Below are 22,906 nucleotides of genomic sequence, written 5' to 3'. Positions count from 1 at the left end.
GGACTCAACGGCCTTTCTTCTGCCCTGAGGCGCTGAGGTGTGGTCCTCGCCCCTCCCCCTCCGACCCTCTCTGCTAGGTCACCAGGCCGGTGTGCGAGCAGCTGGTGGTGGGGGGACAGGGCTGCAGCCAGCAGAGGCCCGGCCTGTTGACCAGCCTGTCAGAGAGCAGATGTCTCCTCGGGCGGCGGGGATGTGCGGCCACCGCTCCGGGATCTGAGTGGCTGTGGGTCCACCCGTGGCTCTGGCCTGGCTCTGGCTGCGTGATTTTGAATGAGGTCACAGTTGGCTGGTCCTCCTCAGGACCCACCTTGTCTGCCAACATCACCCTGGAGATGGACTTTCTAGAAAGGCTGATTATCTCAGTGTCACAGGTTCCCCAGGAAGTGGCTTTCGTGTGTCCCATGCAGCTTGGAAACTGGACGAGACGTGAACCTTGTATCTGTCTGAAGACACCTGCTTGGGGACAGCCTCCTGGGATGCCCCACTGACCTGTCCCAGCCTTTTCCAGAGCTTTCTCTGTTGCCCAGGTGTTGAGGGACCACAGAGCAGCACCTCTCGCCACCCTCCCCCCCACCCCGGGGAAGCTCATGCTCTGAGGGAAGTTGAGCAGACCCCAGGATCTTCTCTGCCCCTGGGATGCCTCCTGGACCCCCCGGGATCACACGTGCCCCTCTCCCACTTCCTCAACACTCCTCGTGTACCGGGATCTCTGTACCAGCACCTCCCTCGGGCCACTGTCACTGCTGATGGCGAAGACCCATTTGTAACGTGTCCCTTATGAATAGAGACCAAGGAGTTCCCATTGTGGCTCAGCGGAAATGAACCCTACTAGTATCCATGAGGATGCCAGTTCAATCCCTGGCCTCACTCAGTGGGTCAAGGATCTGGCATTGCTGTGGCTGTGGCGTAGGTCGGCAGCTGCAGCTCTGATTCGACCCCTTGCCTGGGAACTTCCACATGGTGTGGCTGCAGCCCTAAAAAGCAAAAAAAAAAAAAAAAAAGAATAGAGACCAGGATTTGAGAGGGGTCCCCAGTAGAGCTTGTGCCCTCCGTTGCGCCACACCAGCCTCTAATAGCAGCATTCATTTCCCACATATTCATAACATTTACCAAAGTCTCTCCGGATATCACAGCCTTTCTGGGATGCAGGTGCTGTTAGCATCCCCATTTCACAGGTGAGGACACTGAGGCATTAGAAGGCCAAGGGACCTGCCCCTGTCACTCGGCTGCGAAGTGGTGGCTTGGGGCCCCACATCGGCTGCCATTGTGGTCACCGCCTCAGCTGGCAGGTTCAAGGTGTAGGAGCCCCGGGGTTCACTCGGATGGGGTCTTGGAGAAGTCAGGTCCGGGATGGAGGTTCCAGGACCACGGCTTCCCAGGCCATTTCCTCTTCTCCGCTTGCTTTTCCTTGTTAATAATATTTTTATTCAAATATTATGATCTGGGGGAGATCCCAGAACTGACTCCTCAGGAGTTAAAACGGAAGAATTAGGACACAGCTTTGGGTCCAGAGCAGCACTGACCGGGAGCTCGCAGACCCGACGGTCTTCTGCGGCTGCGGCACATCCTCCTCCTTCCGGAGGGTCTGTGCCAGCGTTGGGGGGGCTTTGGATGTTATTGGGCTGCATTTTGTCATCTTACCCGAGATTTCTTTCCTCCAGTTGTCACTTTCCCAGCTGGCGGCCTCCCCACGGTCCCCGGCCCAGCGTGGCTCGGCTGAACCGCGCTCCCAGCACCGCGGGAGCCCCGCGCTCTCCCAGGCCCCAGGGGTGAGTACCGCCACCCCCCCCACGGCTCCCAATGCCTGACTTCAGCTGAAGTCCTTGACTTTGCGAGCTGCCCTGGTCTTTGGCGAGATGGACGAGACCTTCAAGGTTCTCTGGGATGCGGCCGTGGGGACGGGGCTAGACGTTGGCTGCCTCCTTCCTGCTTCACCTACTTGCCACCATCCTGTCTTGGTGCCCAGTGGGCGTTTGGTCTGGGAGCTTTTGCTCTGCTTGAAAAGACACGGTTAAAGGCCCCCTGGCCTCTGACCACAGGAGGAAAAGGGAATTTTCCCCGAGGACGTGAGTAGTGGTCAAGCCAAGCTGCCAGCTCCCGCCTAGGATGCTCGCCTTGCTGTTGGAGCATCTTGAAGCAAATGGGCTAAAAGAGGTCTCTTTCCTCCTGACCTTGGGGTTCACCTCGAGCTTGCTGGCTCACCTTCAGTCTTACCCTGACAGCCTGTCGAGGAAGAACGGCTCCATATAATTCCTTATTTGAAAACCCTCGTGGCACTGTGAGATGCCTTATTCTAAAATAAAGTCGGGGCACGGGTAGTTAGCCTGCGTCTCTTCTCACTGGTGCTGGGGCCGTGTTCCTTGTCCCCTGTCACATGGGCCCCTGGGAAGCTTGAGAAGCGAGCATCCTGGACCCATCAAGCCCTTCACTTAGACGGTCGTCTTCCACTTGGGAGGGACGTGGGAGGCGGGGGCAGGCGAACACCTAGAGCACGCGGGTGACGTGGCGACAGGGGAGCGTCTGCACATGCGCAGCGGCCCTGTCCCCTGGTCTGTTGTGTGTTGTTGGAGGCAGTTTCATCTTCTGTCCTGCAGACGTGGTTTTGATATTAACTTGCCTTCTCGGGCATCAAATGTCCCATGTGCTACTGACCTGTTCACAAAATCGATGACTCCTTCCTCGTTGCTTTTCAGCTCACATAAAATACAGGCTACCCAGGTAAATTTGAATTTCCAATCAACAATAACTTTCAAGGATAAGTATGTCTCGGATAGTGAGTGGGATATACTTATACTAAAACTATTCAGCGCTCACTTGGAATTGCAAGGCGGCTGAACCCCCTGTGTTTCTTCTGCCTCGTGACTGAGGCAGTTCATGGATGAGCCCCATGGCCCAGTGTCCTTGGTGACAGGTTGGGATCCTGGCTGGCCTCACTGGGGGGCCTTATTTTGTTGGGCAGGAGTTCCCCCTGGAGGGCAGGATCTCTCACCTGGAAGCCGACCTGAGCCACACGGCCTCGGGCCTGGGAACGTCCACTGCTGAGCCGTTGCAGGAGCTGCCTTTCATGCCGGTACATGCCCCGATCGTCGTGGGAACCCAGACCAGGAGGTGAGGCCTGGGTCTGGGAGGCACCTGGCCGAGTGCTGTGGGATCCAGATGGCAGGCTTCCTGGAGACGGGGTCCTGCCTCTGGGCCGACCCTCCCCGAAGGCTGGCTCAGGAGGCTTTCTGATCCAGCTCTGGAGGGAAGCTCTCAAGAGCCGCCCTGGCGCTGCTGCAGTCTGCTGGCTTCCCCGAGATTCTGGACGCCAACAAGCAACCAGCCGAGGCCGTGAACCCTACAGATCCCGTGAAGTTCAACCCTCAGAAGGAAGAATCAGACTGTCTGCAAAGCAATGAGATAGTGCTACAGTTTCTTGCCTTTAGCAGGTAACCTCTTATATATTTTGTCTGTTACTCTTCACCTGGCTTTTGCATTTCTTTCATTGAGAAGCACGTCTGTGTGGTTCTAACCTAGCAGGATTCTACGATCAGGTCTTTAAGATGAAGACCTTGGATTAAGAAGTGCCCTGTCTTTAGTTCCGTTTGGCTAGGACCCACCCAGTGTCGTCCAACCTGCCTGGATCGATCTTCTGTGGTCCCTAATTAAACATGGACAGGGAGTTCCCAGGTGGCTCATGCAGGTTAAGGACCCGGTGTTCTCACTGCCGTGGCGTGGGTCATAGCTCTGATGTGGGTTTGATCCCTGGCCTGAGAACTTCCACATGCCAGAGGCACAGCTAAAACAACAGCAATGAAACAGTAACAACAAAAAAACATGTGGACTTGGAATTCCCACTGTGGTATAGCGGGTTAAGGAGCCAGCGTTGTTTTTGTAGCAACATGGGTTCGACCCCTGGCCTGGCATAGTAGGTTAAGGAGCTGGCGTTGCCGTAGCTATGGCTTGGAATCGACCCCTGGCCTGGGTGTGGCCATACAAAAACAAAACAAAACAAAACAAAACAACCTCCCATGGACAGTGTGTTGGCCGGTCCTTGGGTATTGGTGGCACTCTGAGATCAGGGTGCTCTGGCCACGTCTGAAGTTGGGGGGGATGCCCGGCAGGCTTCCTGAGGTCACAGTAGGGCTGAAGGAGGTGACCTCCCACCCGCTCTCTCCCCATGAGGGTAATGAAAGCCCAGGTTCTCCGCCTGGACACGGCGTTAACTCAGAGCTGTTGTTGGATCCAGGGCGTCCCAGGAAGGCCAGGCAGCCCCGTGGCCGAAGACCGTGTACTTCACCTTCCAGTTCTACCGCTTTCCCCCCGAGACCACGCCGCGCCTACAGCTGGTGGAGCTGGAGGGGATGGGGGAGACCAGCTCTGCCCCCCTGTCCCACATCCTCGTCCCGATCCCCAAGGACGGTGCCTTCGAGGCGGGTGAGTGCCGCGTACCTGGCAAGCGTGAGACCCACTGCCACACTGTCTGTGGGTTTTATGATTTAAAAGATGTTGGACAATGAACGCTGTCAAACACACACGGAATAGGAGAGGCTAGGGTGATGAATTGGTGCTCGTGCCCCGCAGCTCTGGGTACCAGTGACTTCGACACCCAGATCCCTCCCCACACCTGGGTTATTTGAAGCAAATCCCAGACATTATATACTTTTCTTTATAGGTATTTCTTTATGTATATCTAAGGAAGTAGGAGTTCCCATTTTGGCTCAGCGGATTAAGAACCTGACACTGTGTCTGTGAGGATGTGGGTTCGATCCCTGGCCTTGCTTGCTGGGTTAAGGATCTGGTGTTGCCACACGCTGTGGCATAGGTCACAGATTCTTCTTGGATCTGGCATGGCTGTGGTGGAGGCCCGTAGCTGCAGCTCTGATTTGACCCCTAGCCCGGGAGCTTCCATATGGCGCAGGTGCAGCCATAAAAAAGAAAAAGAAAAAAAAAAAAGAAAGAAAGTAAACAGTCTTTTTTGGAAAACAAACTCAACGCTATTTTCCTGCTTAAAAATGAAGAATGCTTAATATCATCGAATATCTAGCCAAGGTTAATGTTTCCTCAATAACTTCATTTTTAATGGTTTGTTCAAATCAGGATCTCAGTAAGGTCACCCTCAGTCTCTGTAGTTGCCCAAACCTTCCTGTCTGTGTTTTTTTCACTCTTTCCCTGTAAAGTTAAACTTTAATTTGCTATGTGGCAGCAGCTATTTGCACAGCACCTGCATTTGTCTAGGTCTTTAATAATCCAGGGGTGATTTAAGTTCACTGGCGCGAGTGTGTAGCTTATATGCAAATATTCTGCCTTCTTCTCTAAGGCACTCGAGGGCCTCTGGATTTCGGTGTCCTTGGGGCTTCCTGGCGCCAGTTCCCTGTGGACACGGAAGGACGACCCTATAACTAACTGTCTCTGTGGGGCACCGTTTTCTTGAAGCTTTTTTTTTTCCCTTCCCATCCTTTCACTCTTAGTCTATGTATGTCTTCAAAGGCTAAAGCGAGTCTCCTGAAAGCAGCTTATTGTTGGATATATATGTATATTTTAATCCATCAAGCTGTTGTCTATCTACTCATTGGAGAGTTTAATTCATTTGTAGTTAAAGTAATTATTGATAGGGATGGATTCATTATTGCCATCTTGTTCATTGTTTTCTGGCTGTTTTATAGATCTGTTTTTGCTTATTTCTTATCCTGATGTCTTTTTTTAGGGCTGCATCCATGGCATATGGAGATTCCCAGGCTAGGGGTCGAATCGGAGCTGTAGACACCGGCCTACACCACAGCCACAGCAATGGGGGAACCGAGCCAGGTCTGCGACCTACACCACAGCTCACGGAAATGCCAGGTCCTTAACCCACTGAGTGAGGCCAGAGGTTGAACCTGTGTCCTCATGGATACTAGTCAGATTTGTTTCCAATGAGCCACGATGGGAACTCCTTTTTTATTTTAACTTCAGTGTTTATTGAAGTAGAGTTATTTTTATTTTTTATTTTTTGGTCTTTTTGCCTTTTCTAGGGCCGCTCCTGCGGCACATGGAGGGTCCCAGGGTAGGGGTCGAATCGGAGCTGTAGCCGCTGGCCTATGCCAGAGCCACAGCAACGTGGGATCCGAGCCTCATCTGTGACCCACACCACAGCTCACGGTAACGCCAGATCCTCAACCCACCGAGCAAGGCCAGGGATCGAACCGGCCACCCCATGATTCCTAGTCAGATTCGTTAACCACTGGGCCGTGACGGGAACTCCATTGAAGTAAAGTTTTGAAAAATTTAATTTTAGCATAGATGCTTTACAATGCTGTATTAATCTCTGCAGTACAGCAAAGCAGTTCAGCCGTACATAGACACGTAGCTGTTCCACACAGGTGGTCACAGAACATCGAGTAGAGGTCGCTGTGCGCCACAGTTGTTGTTGTTTTCACTGTATTTGTTGACGTAGCCACGTTGCTGGTCCCCTAGAGCGTCTCACGTTCTGGGCTCTGGTTTTGCAGCCCAGTGGTGAGGTTTGTGATATTCCTCTATGCCGTTTTTCCTGTGCACTGGCACTTAGAGCTAGTTGCATGCTTTCTGTCTGGGGCAAGGATTCTCTATAGCTGGCAGTGCGTCCCCACCCTGCAGCAGTGGGACATCCGGTGGCTTCTTATGCTCCAACAGGGGCCGTCGGGACTGCTGCTCATGGACTGATCACTTCATCCAAGGTTGCCCAGTGGGGACGTTTGCTTCTACAGTATGTCTTTCTCAGCTGGAACGGTTCCTTAGAGAGAAACTGCTATCAAGTATTTGGTGACCTTGAGGTGCAGCTCATAATGGAAGACAGAGTAATGCTTCCGTCTTCCCTTTATTTTTTAAAAATTTATTTTGTTATTATTTTTGGCTATTCCCATGGCGTGCAAAAGTTCCTGCGCCAGGAATCCAACCTGCCTTACAACAGTGACCCAGGGACAGTGCTGGATCCTCAACTGCCAGGCCACCAGGGAACTCCCGCAAAGAACTGATTTTGTGTGGCCTGTGAGGAAGGGATCAGGGTTGGTGACCTTCATAAAGAATCCAGAGAGTTAACAGGGCATAAAAAAGATTTGAAAAGTGTGGGCCCCACACCCACCCAGCTTAAAAAACAAGCCAATTTCCAGCCTTGAATAGTTATCTTTAGCAAAATGATGTTCCCACGGACCGGAATTTGGTTTTGCTGGAGACGGCAGCAGAGACTTGGGGGGTCAAGGGTGGAGAGGAAAGGCCTTGGTCTTGGCTCCGCCATGCAGTTGCCCTTTCTTGGTGGCACTGGGGATGTCGTCTTCTGGCAGAGTGTGGGCAGCCCCGACCACTGCTTCCTGGTTCTTGTAGGGGGCACTGCTTCTCCCCCATCCCCCCAGGTTCATGAGCTGGTGCCCAGAGTCCATGATGTGGCTCCCACTGTGGACACCTCTCAGCGGCTCGTGCCAAGGAGCTGCCACATCGGCTCCAGTGGAACCCGAGGCCTGTGGGCCTGGCGGCTGCCTCCACCACACCATTTGTTGTTCCACGTTGTGAGTGGAATTTCTTTTTTCTTTTGTTTTCCTTTTTTTTGCTTTTTAGGGCCACTCCCACGGCACATGGAGGTTTCCAGGCTAGGGGTCCAATCAGCTGTAGCCACCGGCCTACACCGCAGCCACAGCAACGTGGGATCTGGGCCGTGTCTGCAACCTACACCATAGCTCACGGCAACGCTGGATCCCCAACCCTCTGAGCGAGGCCAGGGATCGAACACGCAACCTCATGGTTCCTCATCGGATTCGTTTCTGCTGCGCCATGACCGGAACTCCTGTTTTCACTTTTATGTTTGCGTTCTTGTGTTTTGATTTAAAGTGTTGGCATGTTGACCTGGCTCAGAACATACAAGGGCCCTGAAATGTGCCCTCAAGGCTCCCTTCAGCCCTCCCCTGCTCAGCCTTCCGGGCAACAGTTTCTAGTTTCCCAATTCCCTTTCTATTGTTTTTGTTTGTTTTGATTTTAAAAATAAGCAAATATTTATATATATTTTTCTTTCTTACCTTCTTTCTTTCTTGTTTTAATGGCTGCACCCGTGGCATATGGAAGTTTCTGGGCCGGGGATTGAACCCACTGCACTGGGCTGGGGACCAAACCCGAGCCTCCACAGCAACCTGAGCTGCTGCAGTCGGATTCTTAACCCACTGCACCACAGTGGGAACTCCTATGTATATTTATATATGTATATTTCTTCTTATTCAACAGGTAGGGTACCAGGTACACATTTTTACTGTTTTTTTTTTTTTCTTTTCTTTCTTTTTTTTTTTTGCCTTTTAGGGCTGCACCTGATGCATATGGAGGTTCCCAGGCTAAGGGTCCAATCGGAGTTATAGCTGCTGGCCTTACGCCATAGCCACAGCAACTCGGGATCCAGTGGAATTTCTTTTTCTTTTTCTTTTTTTTTTTTTGCTTTTTAGGGCCGCTCCCACAGCACATGGAGGTTTCCAGGCTAGGGGTCCAATCAGAGCTGTAGCCACTGGCCTACACCGCAGCCACAGCAATGCGGGATCTGAGCGTCTGTAACTTACACCGCAATACCAGATCCTAAACCTACTGAGTGAGGCCAGGGATCGAACCCGAATCCTCGTGGATCCTAGTCGGGTTTCTTACCCTGAGCCACGATGGGAACTGCTTTTTTCAGTTAACTTTTCATCCTGAGCTCCCCCCTCTGTGGAAACTGTCTGCGTGATTTTTGCAGCTTCATCAGACTGTGCTGAATTCGTGTCCTGCGGTTGATTCAACCATCATCCTACAGATGGACGTTCGGGTCTTTCCAGGGTTCTGCTCTTTCAGACGATGCAGGCATTTTCTGGGTGTAGAGGGGTGTCCCGGGCAGATTGCTGGCAGGGGGTTTATGGGGCCCAAGGACCAAAGGCTTCAGCCAGGGGACGACATTGTCACCTCCCCTCTGTGCCTGCAAACTTTTGGCCTCCCCCACAAAATGGGTTCTTAAATTTCAGATGTTTACAATCTGACGGATGTGAGATGGCTCTTTTCTCTTTACTAGGACTGAAGTTGAGCATCTTTCGTCTTTATCTGCAAACTTCTATTCATACCTTTTCCATGTTTCTATCAGGTTTTTCATCTGTTCTGGAAACTCTATTAGGTTGATTAGCTGTTGCCTGTGATACAAATTGCTAATATGTTTCCTCCTTTGTCATTGGTCTTTTTGCTTTGCTTACGGTGACTTTTACTCCATAAAGGAGTGACTTCCCTGTAGTCGAATGTGCCGGTCTTGTTACTGCTTCTAGATTCTTAAGTCCTAGATGCAAAGGCGTTTCTCCTCTCCTCGCTCATGAGGAGGCTCATGCGTGTTTTCTTCTAGGACTTGTAGGTTTCATTTTTTACATTTAGATTTCTGATCTGTATGTAGTTTATCCTGCTGTGTGATGGCAGGTTGGGGTCAGTTTTATCTATTTCCAAATGTCAATCCAGTTGATCTAGGACTGTTTATTAAAAAGTCAATCTTTTCCCCCCAGTGCCTAGAGAGCCATTCTTATCATCGTATACTAAAGGGTTTTTTTTTTTTTTTTTTTTTACTACTTGGATTTATTTCTAGATTTTCTTTTTTGTTCCATTAGACCAGAGGTTGTCAAACTGAATTCTGTTAAGGGTAAGCTTATAAATATTTTAGACTTTCTGTGTTCCCATGTGATCTCTGTGTAATCATTTTCTTTTTTTTTTCTTTTTTTATTTTCCCACTGTACAGCAAGGGGGTCAGGTTATCTTACATGTATACATTGCAATTACAGTTTTTCCCCCACTCTTTCTTCTGTTGCAACATGAGTATCTAGACATAGTTCTCAATGCTATTCAGCAGGATCTCCTTGTAAATCTATTCTAGGTTGTGTCTGATAAGCCCAAGCTCCCGATCCCTCCCACTCCCTCCCCCTCCCATCAGGCAGCCACAAGTCTCTTCTCCAAGTCCATGATTTTCTTTTCTGAGGAGATGTTCATTTGTGCTGGATATTAGATTCCAGTTATAAGTGATACCATATGGTATTTGTCTTTGTCTTTCTGGCTCATTTCACTCAGGATGAGATTCTCTAGTTCCATCCATGTTGCTGCAAATGGCATTATGTCATCCTTTTTTATGGCTGAGTAGTATTCCATTGTGTATATATACCACATCTTCCGAATCCAATCATCTGTCGATGGACATTTGGGTTGTTTCCATGTCCTGGCTATTGTGAATAGTGCTGCAATGAACATGCGGGTGCATGTGTCTCTTTTAAGTAGAGCTTTGTCTGGATAGATGCCCAAGAGTGGGATTGCAGGGTCATATGGAAGTTCTATGTATAGATTTCTAAGGTATTTCCAAACTGTTCTCCATAGTGGCTGTACCAGTTTACATTCCCACCAGCAGTGCAGGAGAGTTCCCTTTTCTCCACAGCCCCTCCAGCACTTGTTATTTGTGGATTTATTAATGATGGCCATTCTGACTGGTGTGAGGTGGTATCTCATGGTAGTTTTGATTTGCATTTCTCTTATAATCAGCGATGTTGAGCATTTTTTCATGTGTTTGTTGGCCATCTGTATATCTTCTTTGGAGAAATGTCTATTCAGGTCTTTTGCCCATTTTTCCATTGATTGATTGGTTTTTTTGCTGTTGAGTTGTATAAGTTGCTTATATATTCTAGAGATTAAGCCCTTGTCAGTTGCATCATTTGAAACTATTTTCTCCCATTCTGTAAGTTGTCTTTTTGTTTTCTTTTTGGTTTCCTTTGCTGTGCAAAAGCTTTTCAGTTTGATGAGGTCCCATGGGTTTATTTTTGCTCTAATTTCTATTGCTTTGGGAGACTGACCTGAGAAAATATTCATGATGCTGATGTCAGAGAGTGTTTTGCCTATGTTTTCTTCTAGGAGTTTGATGGTGTCCTGTCGTATATTTAAGTCTTTGAGCCATTTGGAGTTTATTTTTGTGCATGGTGTGAGGGTGTGTTCTAGTTTCATTGCTTTGCATGCAGCTGTCCAGGTTTCCCAGCAATGCTTGCTGAATAGACTTTCCTTTTCCCATTTTATGTTCTTGCCTCCCTTGTCAAAGATTAATTGACCATAGGTGTCAGGGTTTATTTCCGGATTCTCTATTCTGTTCCATTGGTCTGTCTGTCTGTTTTGGTACCAGTACCACACTGTTTTGATGACTGTGGCTTTGTAGTATTTCTTGAAGTCTGGGAGAGTTATGCCTCCTGCTTGGTTTTTGTTTCTCAGGATTGCTTTGGCGATTCTGGGTCTTTTGTGGTTCCATATAAATGTTTGGATTGTTTGTTCTAGTTCTGTGAAAAATGTCATGGGTCATTTGATAGGGATTGCATTGAATCTGTAGATTGCTTTGGGTAGTATGGCCATTTTTACAATATTGATTTTCCCAATCCAGGAGCATGGAATATCTTTCCATTTCTTTACATCTTCTTTGATTTCTTTGATTAAAGTTTTATAGTTCTCGGCATATAGGTCCTTTACCTCTTTGGTCAGGTGTATTCCGAGGTATTTGATTTTGTGAGGTACAATTTTAAAAGGTATCGTATTTTTGTATTCCTTTTCTAATGTTTCATTGCTGGTATACAGAAATGCAACTGACTTCTGAATGTTAATCTTATATCCTGCCACTTTGCTGAATTTATTAATCAGTTCAAGGAGTTTTGGGGTTGAGTCCTTAGGGTTTTCTAGGTATAGTATCATGTCATCTGCATACAGTGACAGTTTTATCTCTTCTCTTCCTATATGGATGCCTTTGATTTCTTTTGTTTGTCTAATTGCTGTGGCTAGGACTTCCAAAACTATGTTGAAGAGCAGTGGTGAGAGTGGGCATCCCTGTCTTGTTCCAGATTTGAGTGAGAAGGCTTTCAGTTTTTCCCCATTGAGGATTATATTTGCTGTGGGTTTATCATAAATGGCTTTGATTATATTCAGGAATGTTCCCTCTATACCCACTTTGGCGAGGGTCTTGATCATAAATGGATGTTGAACTTTGTCAAATGCTTTTTCTGCGTCTATTGAGATGATCATATGATTTTTGACTTTTTTTTTGTTAATGTGGTGTATGATGCTGATTGATTTGCGTATGTTGAACCATCCTTGTGAATCTGGGATGAACCCAACCTGGTCATGGTGTATAATTTTTTTGGTATGTTGTTGGATTCGGTTGGCTAAGATTTTGTTGAGAATTTTTGCATCTATATTCATCAATGATATTGGGCGATAGTTTTCTTTTTTGGTGGTATCTCTCTCTGGTTTTGGAATTAGGGTGATGGTGGCCTCATAGAATGTCTTTGGGAGTATTCCTTCAACCTTTTGAAAGAGTTTAAGGAGGATGGGCACCAATTCCTCTTTATATGTTTGATGAAATTCACCTGTGAAGCCATCTGGTCCTGGACTTTTATTTGTAGGGAGTGATTTTATGACCTCTTCAATTTCATTTCTAGTGATCGGTCTGTTCAGTTGGTCTGTTTCTACTTGATTCAGTTTTGGCAGGCAATCATTTTCTTCTTCTTTTTTTGCTTTTTGTTTTTCACAATCCTTAAAAAATGTAAAAGCCATTCTTAGCTGACACCTGGGTTGGTGGGTGGGCTGTAGTCATCAGACTCTTCATTAGAACTGTCTGTCACTATACGAAGGTCATGCTGTTTGATCAGAGGTGTTATATTTTATTTTATTTTACTTATTTATTTTAATTTTATTTTTTGGCTGTGCCAGTGGCATGTGGTAGTTCCCAGGCCGGGGATCGAACCAGTGCTATAGCAGTGACAATGTCAGGTCCTTAATCTGCTGAGCCACTGGGGAACTCCTGTTATGTTCTTTTTTGTGTGGTTGTCACAGACATTCTTGCTGGTTTAGTTATCGTGTCTTTCCATCTGCTCATTTCCATCTGCTCATTTCTGCTTTCCTGTCTTCTGAAGACACATAAGTGAAGATACTTCAAATAGGTTTTGCTATTTTCTTGTTTTCTAATAAATTAAAATGGGCATTTGTTTTTATTATTACCTCCCTTCTGCTTTCTTTATGGTATTCTCTATTGTTATTTTCCTAATTTGTTTGAGTTGCTCAGTTCATTTATTGTATTTCTTTTGTTCTTATGGATATAAAGTATTGAAGGCTATGAATTTTCCTTTGATTACTGCTTTATGTTTTGATGATTCTTTTTTTCGAAAAAATTTTTTTTCTGGCTACACTCTTGGCAGGTGGAAATTCCTGCGCTAGGGATCCAACCTGTGCCACAGCAGTGACCTGAGATGCTGCAGTTACAATGCCAGATCCTTAACCTGCTGCACCACAAGGGAAATCCCTGGCAATTCTGATAAGCAGTATTTTCATTATTATTATTCTAGAAAATCTGTATTGATTGTGTTTTCCATTTGATATAGAATTATATGAGACTGGAGTTCCCTTGTGGCTCGGTGGGTTAAAGATCCAGTGTTGTCACGGCCGTGGCCTGGATCAGTTCTGAGGTGTTGGTTTAGTCCCTGGCTCAGTGCTTCGAACTTGACCTTCCATGTTTCCTGGTCCTCATTCCAGTCCCCGCTGCACCTTGAGGAGCCAGCCTTGGGGCTCCCACCTCTAAGTGGGTGTCATGAGACTGACCAGATGCCACAGGCCACTCAGTTCTCAGAGCTGGCAGATGGGGCTGGGGCAGGGCAGCAAGTGTCCTTGGCCTCCACTGGCCCTGTGACTTGGTCTGCTCTCTTGAGATGTGACACTGGGGACAGGCCTGGCATGGGTGGCGTCATTCCCAGCCTCTCTCATGGCCTTTGTGCTGACTGCTCACCCTTCTCCACCCTGGCAGGTGCACCTGTCAGCGCCCCCCCCCCCACTGTGGCCAGAGCAAGGCCTCGAAGCTGGTCCTCACTCTGTGTCCCTTTGGGCCTACCAGGCGCCCCCCCCATTCCCCCTCAGTGCCCAGAGGGGTGTCCTTTCCTGACCCACTTCACTGTCCCCCTCTGTCCTGACCTTGAGGTGTGTGGAGGGGCCGCTGTGTGGGCACCCCCAGGGTGAGTCGGCTGCAGGTGGGGGAGGGTCCCAGCCTGTCAGGAGCCTGGAGCCGAGTACACATGGCCTCCCCCCGGGGTTAGTGTTCTGCTCGTGGGGCTGCGTCTCTCCTGCTGCGTTGCTGATGGAAAGGCAGAAATGCTGTCTGCATGCGTTTCCCCCACGTTGCTCCTGCCTTTTAACTAACGGTTCAGTAGTGACCCATGGTTTCAGTAACATGCTCGTCCAATTCGGGTTAACGATGCTGCCACTTGGAAAAGGTGAAGGCGGGGGCCACAGTCTGGCTCCCTTCCCTTCATGAGAACCCCGATTCCAGGAGCAACCTCAGGGCCGCCGGGCGTGGTGGTGGTGGTGGGGGGTCTGTGTTGTTCCAAGCTCCGTCTCAGATGGAGTTCAGCATGTGTGCGTGTGTGTGCATGTGTGAATATCTGTTCTGACAGAACACGCACATGACATTTCTCCCTAAATCCCACGCACTCAGGGTCATCCTCCATGGTGGGCCCATAAGGGGACTTGATTTTTGTCCAGCGTAGACTGTGTCACCAGGACTTGGTGACAAACTTGAGTCTTATTTGGGGAGGTGTTTTTTGGTAAATACTGTAAAGAAATGCACTCCTGAGCACGCCTCTTCACCTCATTAACTTGGTTATCTTATAATTCTTTTTAAATTTTGTTTTACTTGTTTATTTTTAAATTTTTAAATGTTTCCTGTTGTAGTCGGTTTATAGTGTTCTATCTTATAATGTTTTTGAGGAATGTGTTTCTTAAGCTGTAGCTCTAAGAGTGCAGGTGACAAGGGATTCCATTTCTCTGGGCACATGGGGGGCCTCTTTGAACAGGGTCTCCTGGCTTCCAGCGGACGTATGTGGTGGACCCCGCCTTCCTGAGACCCGGGGAGCAGCGCTGGTTCACCCGCTACCTGGCCGCACAGACCCTGCAGGTCGACGTGTGGGATGGAGACTCCCTGCTCCTCGTGGGCTCCGCCGCCGTCCCCATGAAGGTAGTGCCTCCGTGTCCCTCCCGCGGGGCTGTGGCGCAGCCGTGTCCACCATTGCCCCCTCCTGGGCATCGTCCAGTGGGCTGGCAGCTTGGTTCACAAATTCCAAACCCCGCCGAGTCCTCTCCTTCCCCAAAGGAGAGATTTTCCCAGGGTCTGAAGTCCTAACTGGGTCCTGTCTGCTCAGTTATCACTTCCTCCTGGAAAGCGACCTGCTGGGTAATGTCACCTCCCGACCCTGCGATGCTGAGGGTGGAGGTTCCCTGAGAGCAGCTCCGGGTCGACCTTGTCGCCCAAGGGCCTGGCCCATCCATCAGATCTGCCCTCACGATGGAGGAGGGATGCATGGATGGTGGGGTCTGAACGTGTTTCTGCTGCCTGGTCTGTTTCGTGAATTGGGCTTCCCTGATTCTAAGTGGAATGAGAATCTAATTCTTCTCGCCGTGCTCCCGTTCCTCACGTGCTGAATGCTAGGTCTGTGTTAATTCATATTCCTCCTGGAGTTTGTCCCCAGACCTCTCCTGCTGCATGATTAGGGCTCCAGAGGGGTCACAGGCACTGGTGCTGTCCTGGCAGTTTTGCTCTCCGCCTTCGGGAGGGGACACAGTGCCATGCCTGTGGCGCCAGGATTGCTGGCCTTCCTCCCCGTCTCTTTAACCCACGCGGCTGTCTTCCTGGATTCCAGCCTCTGGCCCCCTCAGCTTCCCTGTCTGGGCTAGAGCCGGTCCCATCACCCCTGCTCCTCGTCTGCCGCCTGCTCCCCTGGCTCCCTCCCTTGGACCCCCGGCTGGGGCAGCCCCGGCCCCTCCCCCCAGGGCAGTGGGAGGAAGCAGGGGGCCTCGTGCGCGCAGAGCGCTGGGGTGGGGCCTGCAGGTGATGCTCTCACTCCGCATCCTGGTCCCCAGGGTCCCACAGGGTCATCAAGGTCTGTCTGTCTGTCTGCCTCCCACACTGGCCGGTGATGTCCTGGAGTCTGGAAATGGGGAATAGGACTGTCCCAGCCCCAGCAGGGCTCTGAGCCGCCATGGGCAGGGCCTGGCTGAAAGTGGATGGAAGGAGAGGCGGGGAGGTGACCGAGGCGAGAGGAAGGAGGGGTTGCTGCCGGTTCCCGTTGCCCCTTCTCTGGGTCCTCAGCCTGGACCGGCCCTGAGGTCGACTGCCCTGATCCTCAGTGGAGAAGCCGAGGCCCAGGGCCACGCTGGCACCAGGCTTTCTGCCCAGGTCTGATGCCACCATTCAGGTTTCTGAGTCAGGGGTGGGCAGATGTGGAGCGGGGCGGGGTGCCTTCGTACTCCGGCCTTGACGGGGTATTAGCCTTAAACCCCTGCATTTTCCTCAGCAAAAAGCGATACCTTCTCTTTTTTGGCATCTCCGCTCCTGAGCACCGGGCCCTGCTTCTTGCGTTGGCCAGGCACCCCTGGAGGGGTCTTCACGCTGCCCGGCCACCGAGGCTCCCATACCTTGAACTTGCTGGCGTTTGGTGGGCGAGTGCTGCTGAGGAGGGGGGGAGTCTCTGCAGCTGGAAGCCCCCAGACCTGCTAAGGAGGCATGAGGGTGGGCGCATCCACCCCAGGGGTGGGTAGCAGGATAGGGCTGGAGTGGTGGTGCATGAGTTCCAGAAGCTGGACCTTTATCTGGCCTCAGGCTCCTGTTTTTGTGTGACAGCCACCGTCGAGGCCCAGCGACCTTCCCAGGTCCTCCGGGGAGAAGGGGCCCAACTGGCCCGAGGTTGGTCCGCCAGCCTTCCCGGCGGCCTCACTGGCAGAGAAGTGAGGGTCAAACCTGATGGGCAGAGAAGAGGTGGGGTCGGGAAGGTCCTGATGCTGCCCGGTCTGCCCTGCCGGCTCTGACCAGCCTGGGCCTGGCCCAGAGGTGCTCTTGGCCCGGTTCCAGCCACCCCGCAGCCCCTCCTCAGACCCCGCTGCCCACCTTCCAGCCACCCTGAAGCCCACTGCTCCCAGCCCAGCCTCATGTCCCCCGCCCCCTTCCCTGTCCAGAGGTGCGTCTTCGTCCTGAGGGGTCCAGTGGAGACCCCAGGGCCCCCACTGGTGTGGAGCTGGGCCTGCTCAGCACCCCTCCCTCCATTCTGTGTTCTGTCCCTGCATCCTCTCACCCCAGGGGGTCCATGACAGTGGGTGGCTGCCAGGCCCTTCTGTGCGTCCCGGGGGTGTGCTCGGGGGTGGGGGAGTCTGCTTGTACTTAATTAGAGAGTTTGTGGGAAAGGCCGGTGTCCAGGGCGCGGGCTTTCGGAAGCAGACGGCCTCTGCCTCGGCAGCCCTCCCATTTGTCCTTTCTCCTCTGCAGCACCTCCTCCGCCAAGGCCGGCCGGCCGTGCAGGTCTCGCATGAGCTTGAGGTCGTGGCGACCGAGTACGAACAGGACGCCGTGGTGGCGAGTGGGGACATGACGCGGTTTGGCAGCGTCAAGCCCATTGACGTGCATGCAGTGGTGAAGGGCCGGCTGCACCTGACCTTAGCCAATGTGGGTAAGAGTCCCGGGCAGCTCTGCTCTGGTTTCTTAGGCGGCCGCTCTTCTTCCCATTTGGCAGTGGTCACATCGTGGCATCATCACGCAATAAGAATTCAGAAAAGCTTTCATTGGTTTGACCACTACGTCTGTCCTTGACCACTGAGTATCCGTTGTTCACTGAGCATCTGCCCTTGACCCACAAGTCTGCCCTTGACCCCTGAGTCTGCCCCCTTGGCCACTGAGAATATCCTTGACCACTAGGCATCTGTCATTGATCGCTGGGCGCGTGCCCTTGACCATGGAACATCTTTTCTTGACCACTGAGCCTTCCCTTGACCCGGAGCCTGCCCTTGGCCACCGAGCCTGCCTGGCCCCAGTTGTTTGATGTTGCTAATTTCTGGGTTTGGGATCACAAGCTGTCTTGGTCTTGCCCATACTTTGTTTACTGCCCACGGGGCTCTTGGGGACAATCCTCAAATAAAGTAACTGGTTCCAGGAGAGAGTTTCATTGGAGATTCAGCCCACAGAGGCGAGAAGAGGAATGTTTCTGAGCTTCCGCACAGCTTGGGAATAGAGACTCACAGGGACGCGCTTTGTCAGAGCCTGGGACTTTGACCTTCCATCAAACAGTGTCCAAGAGCCGCTGGCCAGAGACGCCGAGGAAAGCTCCGATCCTCCTTCTTCCGTGCCCACCACCAGGGAGCTCGGGCTGGGTGTGGCTGGGACGGTCCTGTCTGGACATTCCGGAGGCTCCACTGTGGCCCCTGATGGGACAGGGGACGTGAGGCCGGCATGCCAGCCTGTGCCCACCTCGGGGCCAAGGGCCAGTGTGAGCCCTTGGGGCCAGTGACAAGCCCACTTCATCTCCCTCGAGGGAACTGTGGAAGGATCGGAATTCTTCTGGGGAAAATCGAAAGCAGGACAGAGCCGAGCCGTCTGAGGTTTCTGGAGCCACGTCTGGAGGGATGGGATGTCAACCTCCGTCATTGTGCTGGGGAATTTTCCATTCCTTAAAAGCCAGCCTGATTTTCAAGCCTCGAGCCCCGTGGGCCACATCGCCCTGCCGACGGCGCGGCGGCAGGCAGGGCTGGGGCGGAACGGGCGGGGGCGCGGTGCACAGCTCATTAAGCCGGGTTTGAGGTTTCTGCTCGCTTGTTTACAAATGTAGGATCCAAGGCCGTCTTGAAAACAGACAATATGGAAACAGCAAAACTCAATTAGGTTCTGGGGAAATAAATGAGCCGCATGTGAGAAGCAGACATTATTCAAAAGCTCTGGCGACCGAGGGAGTTGCTAGAAGCCTTCTTCTCCTTCGAGATTGTGTTGGTTATTTTTATATTTAATTCACCAGCCCACAAATGTGCAGTGACTCCAGGTTTTAAAATCTTATCTTCAGAAGAAAGATTAGCTCCATTATATGTTATCTTAAATTGTCATTTTCATACTTTGCCTGCAAGAGAGAGATAAGCTCGTGAGAAGGAGGCTGAGACGCGCCGCCTGAGAGGCTCTGAAGCCGGTGGGGAAGGCAGGGATTAACACGGGGCAGATGCCGCCTGCCACACACTTGGGCGACGTGGCCACGCTGTGCTTTCCTCTGGACACGTGGCGTTTGGGGTGGCGGGGGGAGTGTTGTGGCTCTTATTTCTGTATAAAACTGGTGGTTCTGCCCCGAAGGGCAGTCGCAGGCCAGCAGATCAGGTGATGGCTGGACGGCTCCCCGTGCCTCTGCATTCACAGCCTCTGTTCAGATGTGAGGCTGCAGGTCCAGGCACCGGCCACCCACACCCCGCTCTCCTGGGAGTCTTCCCAGGAGGAGGGCCGACCCTGTGCTTGGTGGCTGTCTGCTCAGACAAGCTTTGTGGTGCTCTCAACAGCCTCTTTGGTGGCTTCCAGTGATGGTTCACCCTTCAGATGTCGCGAGAGCCGTGTTCCTGCCTTTTATGCCAGCCATCCTGGTTGTGTGTGTGACTGTTGTTCCCGCAGGAGCCCTGCTGTCCCCGTACCTGCAGGCGTCCTGAGGGGCCTCCCCCCAGAGGCAGGGGCTGCACCCTCAAGTGCCTGCGCTCTCAGGGTGGAAGGAGAACCGGGTGGTGTGGACTCTGACAGATGCCCCTGGTTGGGAGTCCGAGGGCAGCGAGGTGCTCTGCTCCTGTGCAGGAGGTGGGGCAGCCACCCGGCTGCGGTGGGAGCCCCGAGGATTTGGAGGGACGCTCTGCCCCATGCAACGTGTTGGTCCTCGGCCGTGACCTTCTGTCTCACGGAAGGGGGTGAAGACCTCAGCAATTCCAGGTTGTAAATTGTGCCTGGATGAGACCCGGCGCCTCTGCCCCCACGTGGTCTTGAGCCGATGGGCGCATGTGAATCCATCCTATCCAGTTTATTGCCCCCCCCTGCGAAACAGACCAGCTCTTCAAGTCCAAACACAGCAGGAGGAGATGGTCACGAGGCCCAGGGGGAGGGGACCACGGGGTCCTGCTGGGCCACTTGCTGCGATGACCGTTGTCTTCCTGAGAGTCAGAGATCTGAGGACGTGTGTTGCCCACCCCTGCGAGCTGTCTGGGGTGGGTCCTCGGTTTCCGAGAGTCTCGGTGCACCTGTTGCCAGGCTTACAACAGGCCAGCCTCACGCCAGCCAGATGCGGGGGACCGCAGGCCTCCCTGCCCGCCACCCAGGGGCCCTCTAGCTGCTGCACTGGGGTGGTGGAGGGTGTGAGGGTCATGATCCTAGGACGACGGGCTGCTGTCAGGGTCCAAAGTAGGTTCCCCCGGAGACCAGAAGCATGTCTTTTGTCAAGAGACTTAGCAGCCCCAGTTCGCAGGGACGCCTGGGCAGAGTGTGGGGGTGGCCGTGGGCGATGAGAGTGAAGGGTGGGGGACGTCTCAGAGCACAGACTGGGAAGGTTCCGATTCCAGAGGCCGAGGGCGCTGCCTCTACCCGCCTGGTGTGGCCGTTTCCCCCGAGGATGTGCAAGAGGCAGACACCCACACCTTTGCCAGAGCTGCTTCTGAGCCGAGTGAGGTGGCTGAGAGTGGCTCCTGCTGCAGGCGGAGTGGCAGGAAGGCTGTCAGGAGCCGAGAGCCCCAGTACACGCTCAAGGTGACCAGAGGAATTTAAATCCTTGGGAATGGAAGATCTGAGGGAAGGACTCCGCTCACTGCTGTGCACCCGCCTTTGAACTGTGTCAAGGGAATCGACTCTGCATTTGGCTGGAGAGGATTTCGTTCGGTCATGGTTGAATCTAGCCTTTCCCACGCCCAGATGCGCCTTGTTCCTCACTAGTCCTCTGGGGGCTGGTCTGTGGTCACATCCCCACCCCAGGGGTCTGCTGTTCCTTGGGATCTGGGGGGGCGGCCCCCATCTGGAGCCATGCAGGGAACGAGACCTTTGGAAAAGCAGCCTCTCCCTTTGCAACCTCGGCTCAGAACCGGCCGAGAGAGGGAATTTCTGTCCGGCCGCTGGAGACCAAACCCCCCTTTGTCACAGGGAGGGCGAGGTTCCACCTGTGGACAGGTGTGTGCTGATGTTCCGGGCCCTGGGCTGGCCCTGGAAGACAGCAGCCTCCAGCAGCAGGGCAGCCTCCAGTAGCAGGGTAGCCTGGAGAGAGGTGAGGAACGGGAGTGGCTGGCCAGCTGAGCAGGAATGTCACTCAGCACTGGGGCCCAGAGGAAGCAGGAAACGGCCCCCAGGGGCGGGGCTCCCTTCTAACAGCTCCGGGGAAGGTGGCAACGCCCCTGCCTCCCCGGGGTGCAGGGGTGTTTGACGACTCACTGGAATTGGGGCGATCAGGAGCCTGAGCATTTGTGTTTGGTACTGTGGTGGGGGTTTCCGGATCTTTCTCAGCAGGCCTCTCTCTGCCTCACCCCGAGGGGTGTTAGGTACATGCAGAGACTGTGGTTTCGAGAGCAGGACCCCATCCCTCGTGGGTGAAGCGTTTCTGAAACACTTCTCATTCCTGGGGCCCAAGACATTGGAAGTCAGAGGGGTGGTGGGGCTGCGGCGGTTCAGCTCAGGGGACTGTTGTGCGCGGGGCCGCTGGGTCGCCTGTCCCGGGGAACCGCACCATCCCCTCTAGGGCCGAGTCAGGAAACAGCCCAGACCTGTCCTCCCCGTCCCAGGGGGTCCCGTGGTCTCCCCCACCCCAGCTCCGAGGTCCCCGTGGACGCTCCGCCGCCTCCCAGGGGGTCCCTGTGGATGCTCCGCCCCCTCCCAGGGGATCCCCACGGAAGATCCGCCCCACTCCAGGGGGTCCTGAGTGAAGGCTCCGCCCTCAAGGGGTATTTGTTTGCAGAAGCGCACACAGGCTTCCGGGAACAGTGGGACAGTCCAGGGGCGGATGGCAGAGTCTGTGACCATCCCAGAGCACCGGGCTGGGCCAAGGGAGCCGGGCCTGAGCTCCATGAGCCCCGATTCAGCGTGGGAAAGGGGACTGCTGCTCGGGGAGGTCGGGGGTGGACCCCAACCTGGACCTGGAGGGGAGGGAGCTGGAAGGGACTCAGGTCCCCCCTGCGCTGGCTCTTAGTGGCAGGACAGAGTGAGACCCGGGAGTGGCATTGGGGGTGCTATTGGGCCAGAGGGTGTGGACAGGCGGGAAGCCAGAACTCCCTACCCAGGTCACCTGCCCTGCGTTTCCTAGACTCCTGTTGGCGTTAATGTCTTACATGGGGCGGGGGGTGTTTTTCATGCAGGTCACTTGTGTGAACAGAGAGTGAAGAGCCCCAGCCCGCTGCCCCATTCTAGGTCCCGGGTCATCTCCAACGACGGAGCCAGCGGTTTCGCGGGAGGCAGCCTCCTCTCCCCTGGGGGCCCGAGGCGTGAGTGGAGGGGGCGAGGGACCCGCGGTCGGAGGGGCGAGCTCGGTGGGATAGGCATGGGGTGGGAGAAGCGAGAGGTGGAAGGCTGCGTGTGTATGTGTGTGTGTGTGTGTGTGTGTCCTCACCTCCCTGGATCTGGGGGCCGGACAGCGGCTGTCAGCATCCGGATCAGTGGCCTGCGGGTCGGGTCGAGTCGCCGCCTTAGCCAAACCCTGTGCCCTCCAGACCGGGCTCTGTGGAGGCGCCTGTGTTACTCTGCGGAGCGATCGCAGTCCTATGAGTGGCGTTTGTCTTCGGGTAGCTGCTCATCTGCGGGGAAGAGGGAAGGAAGAGGTCAGGATGAACGTAGAATGATTTTTAAAAACTATTTTGAGACTCCCCATGGTGAGAAGAGGAGGAATAAAACAATGAAGGAGCTTGGGAGATAAAGACCTGGGCTCGGTGAAAATACTTTCCTAACAGGGAAGGTTTTCCTCCCTCCTTCAAATGACCCGCAGACCTGGGTATAAAACACCGGTCATGGGAGTGAAAAGTGGGGGTGCCCTTTAAGTTGCATCCCCCAGATGTTGCAGGTCATCTTGTGTGAATCCAAAACTGCCACCGGATTCTCTTGTTGGTGGCCCTTGGCTTTGAACCTGTGTCT

General features: G+C 52.8%; 1 long non-coding RNA gene across 14 annotated transcripts in view; it reads left to right on the top strand.

Moving 5' to 3' along the window:
* LOC102166225 (nephrocystin-4) overlaps nucleotides 1-22,906 on the top strand; it is a 112,930-nt gene that overhangs the window by 76,339 nt on the left and 13,685 nt on the right. For 11 of the 14 annotated variants that reach the window (XR_002344866.2, XR_002344865.2, XR_014806981.1 and 8 more), the window contains 7 exons: nucleotides 1,662-1,769; nucleotides 2,960-3,108; nucleotides 3,237-3,428; nucleotides 4,229-4,416; nucleotides 14,826-14,986; nucleotides 17,288-17,468; nucleotides 22,138-22,263. This is a non-coding gene — a long non-coding RNA (nephrocystin-4). Of the gene's footprint in view, nucleotides 1-1,661; nucleotides 1,770-2,959; nucleotides 3,109-3,236; nucleotides 3,429-4,228; nucleotides 4,417-6,630; nucleotides 6,795-14,825; nucleotides 14,987-17,287; nucleotides 18,710-22,137; nucleotides 22,264-22,906 lie in introns of those variants that run through there. The other 3 variants (XR_014806985.1, XR_014806986.1, XR_002344867.2) reach the window with 3 other exon arrangements.

This window comes from Sus scrofa, chromosome 6 (genome assembly GCF_054392235.1).
Source record: "Sus scrofa isolate SSC_HxYL_T2T_F1_AM1 chromosome 6, Sscrofa_HxYL_maternal_Yorkshire_Landrace_v2.0, whole genome shotgun sequence".
NCBI lineage: Eukaryota > Metazoa > Chordata > Mammalia > Artiodactyla > Suidae > Sus > Sus scrofa.
This window is presented reverse-complemented; position numbering and strand designations above follow the sequence as displayed.